At 43.7% G+C, this 8886-nt stretch overlaps 1 non-coding gene across 1 annotated transcript; it reads right to left on the bottom strand.

Moving 5' to 3' along the window:
- Nucleotides 1-4976: 4976 nt before the first annotated feature.
- Nucleotides 4977-5081, bottom strand: LOC114679813 (U6 spliceosomal RNA). The gene has a single exon (XR_003731908.1). It is a non-coding gene; the product is annotated as a U6 spliceosomal RNA (small nuclear RNA).
- Between the last annotated feature and the right edge of the window lie 3805 nt (nucleotides 5082-8886).

Here is an 8886-nt window from a genome sequence, read left to right as displayed (position 1 = left end):
TATTTTTTAGCAGATTGAACAGATACTATGCATGCTTGACTTCAAGTGCTATTGGTCCTTGAATGGTAGTTATGGTAGCAGAAGTGAAAATAGGAAGTTCCATGATATATATATATTTTAATTTCCCACTTCTATGTCTGATTTATCTTCATAAAACAGGACGTTCTGATTTTGTTCTGGGTAGTCTTTCTCTGTTGACCTCATCATTGAAACACAGTGCTACCCCTTGGACTCCTAAAAGAGAGGTTGTCATCAAAGCATTAGGAAGCTTTAGTAACCCCAGGAATTCTAGAAAGTATCTGAAGGTCAGCAACTGGACATCTCTTGATAAACTTGGACGGAGTCAACTATTGCAAATAATTGCCCCCTCCCAGGAAACATTAGAGGGTGCTCACTAGCCTGAGGCATCTGCCATGGGTGCTGCCTTCTCACAGTGTCTGTACATTTCCTCAATTATACTAACATCTTTAAGCTCAAAGAATCCCAGTTCCTCCGGAGACTGCAATGGGAACCTTGAGCAGATGACCAACCTCCATCAGCCTCTGTTTCTTCATCTGCAAAGTGGTAAACTAGCTTTATTCCACAGAGTTGTTTTAAGGTAGAAAAATACAGTATATAATAATTATATATAATACATTTTTATTGTATAAAATGCAATATGCAATATAAATAAGTATATGTAATATTATACATATAATAATATAATTGAGTATTTAGCACAGCCCTTGCCAGATAATAAATGCCCAATAAGTATATGGAAGAAATAGAGAAGACAACCACCAGTGCAATTCTTTTTTTTTTCTTTTTTTTGAGATGGAATCTGCCTCTGTCACCCAGGCTGAAGTGCAGTGGCACGATTTCGGCTCACTGCAACCTCCACCTCCCAGATTAAAGCGATTCTCCTGCCTCAGCCTCCCGAGTACCTGGGATGACAGGCACATGCTATCATGCCACGCTAATTTTTGTATTTTTAGTAGAGACAGGGTTTTGCCCTGTTGGCCAGGCTGGTCTCAAACTCCTCACCTCAAGTGATCCACCTGCCTCAACCTCCCACGTGCTGGCATTTCAGGTGTGAGCCACTGTGCCTGGCCTACCAGTGCAATACTTCAAAAGTGCTGAGTATATTTTACTGAGTATACTCAGATTGAGGATTTATAATTTGAGGTTTATGGTGCCTTAGAGAAACTTACTTAAATTTTATGCAAAATAGTATATTTATGGGCATTTCTCTAGGGAGAAGGTGCAGAGTTTTCACCAGATTCTTGGATTCTCTGCTCTGGATAAGGTTAGGAACCACCATGGTTTCTATTTCTTAAGCCCACACCTCACTCCCATTAGGATGGCTCCTATCCAAAAAAACAAAACAAAACAAAAAGGCCAGGTGCAGTGGCTCACGCCTGTAATCCCAGAACTTTGGAAGGCCAAGGCAGGTGGATCACCTGAGGTCAGGAGTTCGAGACCAGCCTGGCCAACATAGCAAGACCCCCGTATCTATGAAAAATACAAAAATTAGCCAGAAGTGGAGGCAGGCACCTGTAATTCCAGCTACTCAGAAGGCTGAGGCAGGAGAATTGTTTGAACCTGGGAGGCGGAGGTTGCAGTGAGCCAAAATTGTGCCATTGCACTCCAGCCTGGGCGACAGAGTGAAACTCCCTTTCAAAAAAAAAGAAAAAAAAAAGAAAAAAAAAAAACAGAAAATGACAGAGATTGGAACATTATTGTATCAGGCTGCTCAGGCTTCCGTAACAAAAAAAACTACAGACTGCAGGTCAGGCATGGTGGCCCATGCCTGTAATCCCAGAGCTTTGGAAGGCTGAGGCAGGCAGATTATTTGAGCCCAGGAGTTCTAGACCAGTCTGGGCACCATAGTAAAACCCCGTTTCTAGGAAAAATACAAAAAATTAGCTGGGCATAGCGGTGCGTGCCTGTAGTCCCAGCTACTCGGGAGGCTAAAGTGGGAGGATAGTGGAGTCCAGGAGGCAGAGGTTGCAGTGAACTAAGATTGCACCACTGCACTCCAGCCTGAACAACTGAATGAGAGCCTGTCAAAAAAAAAAAAAAAAAGACCAAAAAATCTACAGACTGGGTGGCTTAAACAACACAAATATTTTTTCTTACATTTCTGGAGGCTAGATGTCCAAGATCAAGTTTCTAGCTGATTCGGTATCTGGTCAGCGCTCTCCTCCTGGCTTGCAAATGGCTGCCTCTTGCTCTGTCCTTACAAAGCCCTTCCTTAGTGCCTTCACATGGAGAGAAAAGGGCTAGCTCTCTAGTGCCTTTTTTTTTTCTTTTTTTTTTTTTTTTGAGACAGCCTCGCTGTCTCCCAGGTTGGACTGCAGTGGTGCGATCTCAGCTCATATCAACCTCCACCCCCCAAAGCTGGGTTCAAGCGATTCTCCTGCCTCAGCCTCTGGTGCTCTTTTTTTTTTTTGGAGACGGAGTTTCACTTTTGTTGCCCAGTTGAAGTGCAATGGCGTGATCTCAGCTCACTGCAAACTCCACCTCCTGGGTTCAAGCGATTTATATCCCTTCAGGTAGCTGGGATTACAGGCATGCACCACCTGGCCCGGCTAATTTTGTATTTTTACTAAAGATGGGGTTTCTCTATGTTGGTCAGGATGGTCTCGAACTCCCAACCTCAGGTGATCTGCCCGCCTCAGCCTCCCAAAGTGCTGGGATTATAGGCGTGAGCCACTGCACCCAGCTGCTCTTCTTATAAGAACATAAATTCTTATGTTTTTGAATTTGACCTCATTTAACCCTAGTTACTTTCTTACTCCAAATACAACCATATTGGGGGTTAGGGTTTCAATATATGAATTTGGGGGGCACACAAACATTCAGTTCATAACACTTTTTCAACTTTAAAAAGGAAGGAAATTCAGACACGTGCTACAACATTGATGAGTCTTGAGGACATGATGCTAAATAAAATATGTCAGATAAAAAAGGAAAAATGCTGTATGATTCCACTTAGATGAGGTACCGAGACTAGTCAAACTCACAGAGACAGAAAGTAGAAGGGCAGTGACCATGGGCTGTGGGGAGAGGGGAATGAGGGGTTGTTGGTTAATAGGTACAGAGTTTCAGTTTTGCAAGATGAAGAGTTCTGGAGATGGATGTTGGTGATGGTTGCACAACGATGTGAATCTACTTACTACCATTGAACTATATGCTTAAAAATGGTCAAGATGGGCTGGTGCGGTGGCTTCTGCCTGTAATCCCAGCACTTCGGGAGGTCGAGGCGGGTGGATCACCTGAGGTCAGGAGTTCCAGACCAGGCTGACCAACAAGGTGAAACCCTATATCTACTAAAAATATAAAAATTAGACGGGTGTGGTGATATGCACCTGTAGTCCCAGCTACTCAGGAGGCTGAGGCAGAAGAATTGCTTGAACTTGGGAGGTGGAGGTTGCAGTGAGCTGAGATCACACCACTGCACTCCAGGTTGCACGATGGAACAAGACTCCATCTCAAAAAAAAAAGAAAAGAAAAGGTCAAGATGGTGAATTTTATGTTATATGTATTTTGTCACAATTTAAAATGATAAATAAGGCCGGGCACTGTGGCTCACACCTGTAAACCCCAGCACTTTGGCAGGCTAAGGCGGGCGGATCACTTGAGCCCAGATATTTGAGACCAACCTTGACAACATGGCAGAACTCCATCTCTACAAAAACACAAAAATTAGCTGGGGATGGTGGCACCCGCCCGCAGTCCCAGGTACTTGGGAGGCTGAAGTGGGAGGATCACCTGAGCCCACGTGGTCGAGGCTGCAGTGACCTATGTTTGGCCACCGCACTCTAGCCTAGGTGACAAAGTGAGACCCTGTCTCAAACAAAAATAATACAATAACATAATAAATAAGTAAAGCCACACTGAAAGCATCGTCCAGCTCCTGCACCACTGGAGTCCTGGGGAGTGGTTAAAAGCATACACTTTGAAATGAGATAGACCTGGCTTCTCATAGACCCACACATGAACCTGGAAAAGGTAGATGTTCAATCTTCAAAAATGTCTCTTAAACCAAAACAAACATTTTATCTTTCAAGTGACTAAATCTTACTGAGCACCAGGTTCCCTCTAGACTTCTTGGGACTCTATTAACAAATTGCCAGTGGTCAGGCTGTTTTAACCGTCCCTGAGCAGATTCTCCAGCCTAAGCAGGGGCTGGTAACCTGAACTGGCCTGTGAATATTTCAGTGTCCACTGTCTTAGCTCTGTTCACCCTGTTGAAAAGACAGCTCTGTATGTATGTTTCAGACAGCATTTTACAAGGAGACCACATCTCTGATTCCAGAAATAAAGAGCAAATAACTCCATTGTCCTTAAACTTGTCAAGTTTGTTCCCCGCGAAGGTACTTCACGGATCTAACACTGACACCTACAAAGACCCCAGTTGGTTATTTTGATGCATCTAGCCCAACTCTGTAACAGAATCGGTGATAGCCTCGCCAGGCTATTAGTTCCACCTCAAAGAATGATTGGAATTCACCCCATGGGATGTTTGACATGGAAGGGAAGAGCCTAAACGATCATTTCATCTCTCCCCATGCATTGCTTGTTTGTTTTCAGACGGGAGGGAGTCTCGCTCTGTCACCCAGGCTGGAGCGCAGTGGTGTGATCTCAGCTCCTGCAAGCTCCGCCTCCCGGGTACAGGACATTCTCCTGCCTCAGCCTCTCAAGTAGCTGGGACTGCAGGCGTGTGCCACCACGCCTGGCTATGTTTCTTTTATTTTTAGTAGAGACAGGGTTTCGACATGTTGTCTAGGCTGGTCTCAAACTCCTGCCTCAGCCTCCCAAAGATCTCAGGCATGAGCCGTGGCTCCTGGACACCATGCTTTTACAAATGAGGAAACTGAGTCATAGAGAGGGTTAAGGAACTTCCTGAATAGAAATAAAAAGTAGGAATGGGAATCAAACCTAGGCCTTTGGGAACCAAGTCTAGACATGTTTCCACGACAACAGGCTATCTACAAAAATGTAAGTGTCTCATGAGTCTCTAAGTCATCTCGGTTCAGGGACCAAGCCAATTGTCTCTGTAATGCTTCGGTTTTAATATATGCACTGTCAAAATGAGCATGTATAAAAATGTACATTGTCAGCTATGATAATTAAATCCTTGACTCATCTGAACACTCCGCTATAACAGCAAGCATCACATCATTTTGTAACTGTCTCTTAGCTGGTCCACCTCCTCTACCTCCTCCACTAAACTGTGCATTCCCTGACAACAGGGTTGACTTGTTCCTGTCTTAACCCCTTGTCTGATACAAGGTATTATGACCCTGGATATATAGGAGTTAGATCATTGTGCAAGTGAGACTTGTACCATTTATAAGGACAAATACTCATTTTATATTTCAGTCTTACAAGGGAAAAGGCATCTAAGAAAATGTCAGGCATATGCAAGGGCCCCCACAAATTGAGCATAACACAATTCTGCAGATGTCTTGCTTTGTTATTGTTGTTTGGGGTTGTGTTTTTTGTTTTTATTTTTTGCTTGATAATAAAATTAAAGCCTCATATGTATGTCAGAAAGTAGGGTGGCTGAATCTAATATCTTAGCATGTACCATATTTTAAGCATAGTATCTGCTCTGTTTTCCAAATTAACTTGTTGATCATTTAAGTATCAAGAAGCCATGTGGTCCAGTCAGAGAAACACGCATCTCACAACTAAAAGTGACTTCAGGCCAGGTGCAGGGGCTCACGCCTGTCACACCAGCACTTTGGGAGGCCAAGGCGCGTGGATCATTGGAGACCAGGAGTTCGAGACCACCCTGGCCAACACAGGGAAACCCCAACTCTACCAAAAAATATAAAAATTAGCTGAGAGTGGTGGCGCACACCTATAAGTCCCAGCTACTGGGCAGGCTGAGGCAGGAGATTCACTTGAACCTAAGAGGCAGAGGTTGCAGTGAGCCGAGATCGTGCCACTGCACTCTAGCCTAGGCAACGGAGTGAGACTGTCGGAAAAAAAAAAAAAAAGAAAGAAAGGAAGGAAGGAAAAAAGCAAGGAAAGGAAAAGAAAAGAAAAGAAAAAGCAACTTCAAAATAATTCAGATCCTTCCCTTGTGTTTCTCAGAAGCCATGAAGTAGGGCCAAATAAATGTTCCAGAGTAGCCCTTATTAGAAAGCCCTTTCCTTTTCCAACCTCATACTCTAGCTGCTTCAGTGCCTCCTTCCACACATTTTTGGTGCTCATCTGGATCAAAATGTTGGAAAAACACCACAAATTTATCTTCTCCCCAATCTCAAACTCATAAAATGCTACTGAATTAATTTAAAAGGCATAAACCTTCAATGGTAGAAGAAATAGGAGGTGGATCACACACAAGAGATTTCAGCAAAGCTCTGCAAGATGAGGAGCGCCTGGAGAAGAGTAACTACTGGGTGGACTGAAGAAGTCCCAGCCAAGAGTAAGGTGTTCAGCGTAACACCCAGGAAGGATGTCAGCAAGTCTTGCACAAACTTAGAGAGACTTGGGATTCAGAAATGCCCGGTGGGAGTGAAATGCGAGCTGAAATAGAAAATTATGGAGGATGTCCACATGAAACAAGCGGACTCACCACCAACCTTCAAATCCACCCATTTCACATGCACCTGTGGAAACACAAACACCTGGGAACAATATATATTCCCTCCAGATGAACAATCAGATAACCTCTTCTTCAAGAAACTGAATGTTCCTGGGAAAAGAATTCTGTGTTCTAGCCTTTAGGGGCCCAGGATAATGGACAGCAGCCCTCTGGGTCACCCCGACAGAGACTCCCATGGGAGAAGCCCCACCTACCAAATGCGAAAGAGTGTAATCCCTAAGAAGGGGGATTTAGCAATATGGAGCAAAATTACATAGGCATTTGTTCTCTGACCACCAAGCCCATGTCCACAAATCTATGCAAAAGACACATTGACAAACTATGGAAAAGACATATACACAACAGTATTCATTGCAACTGTATTTGTAATAGCAAAAGACTGGAACCAAATGTCAGTAGGAATAGGTTAACTAAACATTCAACCCAAAGCAATGGAGAGTTCTGTAATTATAAAAAGAAACAGGGAAGATGCCTGTGAACTTCTAGGAGTTGATCTTCATGAAGTATTGTTCAGGGGCGGGGAAAGCCAAGCATGTTCCTTTTGGTGTAAGAAGGGGGAAATATAAATATAAAAACATATATTTATCTTTTGAAATAAACAATGAAAGAGTAAAACACAATCGATTTTTAAATGCTTATCTAAATATCTCAGTTAAAAGGTGGAAATTGGCAGACTCAATAAAAAAAGCAAGACCCAATTACTGTATATATCTTTATAAGAAACACATTTTATTTTATTTATTTATTTATTTATTTTTGAGACAGAGTCTTGCTCTGTCACCCAGGCTGGAGTGCAGTGGCTCACTGCAACCTCTGCCTTCCGGGTTCAAGCCATTCTCCTGCCTCAGCCTCCCCAGTAGTTGGGATACTGGCACGTGCATGCCACCACACCAGCTAATTATTACTATTATTATTATTATTATTATTTTGAGATGGAGTCTCACTCTGTCACCCAGGCTGGAGTACAGTGGCACGATCTCAGCTCACTGCAACCTCTGCCTCCCAGATTCAGGCGATTCTCCTGTCTCAGCCTCCAGAGTAGCTGGGACTACAGGCGTACACCACCATGCACAGCTAATTTTTTTTTTTTTGTATTTTAGTGGAGACAGGGTTTCACCATGTTGGCCAGGCTGGTCTCGAACTCCCAAAATCAAGTGATCTGCCTGCTTTGGCTTCCCAAAGTGCTGGGATTACAGGTGTGAGCCACCATGACCAGCAAGAAACACACTTTAATCATAAAGACACTTTGTAAGATCTACCATGCAGGGTGGATCACGAGGTCAAGAGATGGAGACCACCCTGGCCAACATGGTGAAACTCCATCTCTACTAAAAATACAAAAATTAGCCGGGTGTGGTGGCAGGTGCCTGTGGAACCAACTACTTGGGAGGCTGAGGCAGGAGAATCACTTGAATCTGGGAGGTGGTGGTTGCAGTGAGCTGAGATCATGCCACTGCACTCCAGCCTGGCAATAGAGCAACACTCCGTCTCAAAAAAAAAAGAAAGATCAATCATACAAACTCTAAACATAAGAAAGCTAGCATGACTATTAAAATAGCCGGCAAGATAAACTTCAAGAGAAAGACTATTCCTAAAGATCAAGAAAGACATTTCATTCCAATAGAAAGGTTGATTCATCAATAAAAAAAAGAACAATCTTAACTGTGCACACATCTCATAACATAGCTCCCAGATACACGAAACAAAAATCGATGGTACTGACTTTCAGCACAGTTCTCAGCAACATTAGGAGGTAGATCTCTCATTTGTCACTTTCAGAGTGCACCTGGAGTTGACAGTTGGCTGTGCTGAGCCTACCATTAACAATAACAAGTGTGCACCACAATCCTCATGCCTCTCATTGCTGCATGGCGTACGAGGGCCACAGCCACTGCATAAGCGAATGCCTCACTTTCCACCTGTACCTTATCCAAATTCACCGCAGGCCAAAAGCTTAATAATTGTGATGGCACTGCATACCAGGTAATACCATATTCCCCTCCCAATCACTAATAATGGGGTCCTTGAGATGACCTTAAGGTCTACTCCAAAATTCTTGTTTAAGGGTCTGCTTTCCAGGGTTACACCTGTTATTAAATATCTTGGTCAGAGCTTCCCAGACAACCGAACCTGAGGCAATCCCAAGGAGCTTGGTGTGGGTGGTAGGGAAGGAGGGAGAGTGATGGAGGAGGCACTGCCAGCTGGCCCCTGCCTGTTAACGCACAGTCAGGTGGGACCATCAGCTTCTCATCACAGTCTGTCTGGGAGGGGAGAAATTGGGAAGA

Source organism: Macaca mulatta, chromosome 7 (genome assembly GCF_049350105.2).
Source record: "Macaca mulatta isolate MMU2019108-1 chromosome 7, T2T-MMU8v2.0, whole genome shotgun sequence".
Classification (NCBI taxonomy): domain Eukaryota; kingdom Metazoa; phylum Chordata; class Mammalia; order Primates; family Cercopithecidae; genus Macaca; species Macaca mulatta.
Note: the sequence above shows the minus strand (reverse complement) of the source record. Positions and strands in the feature narration are given on the sequence as shown.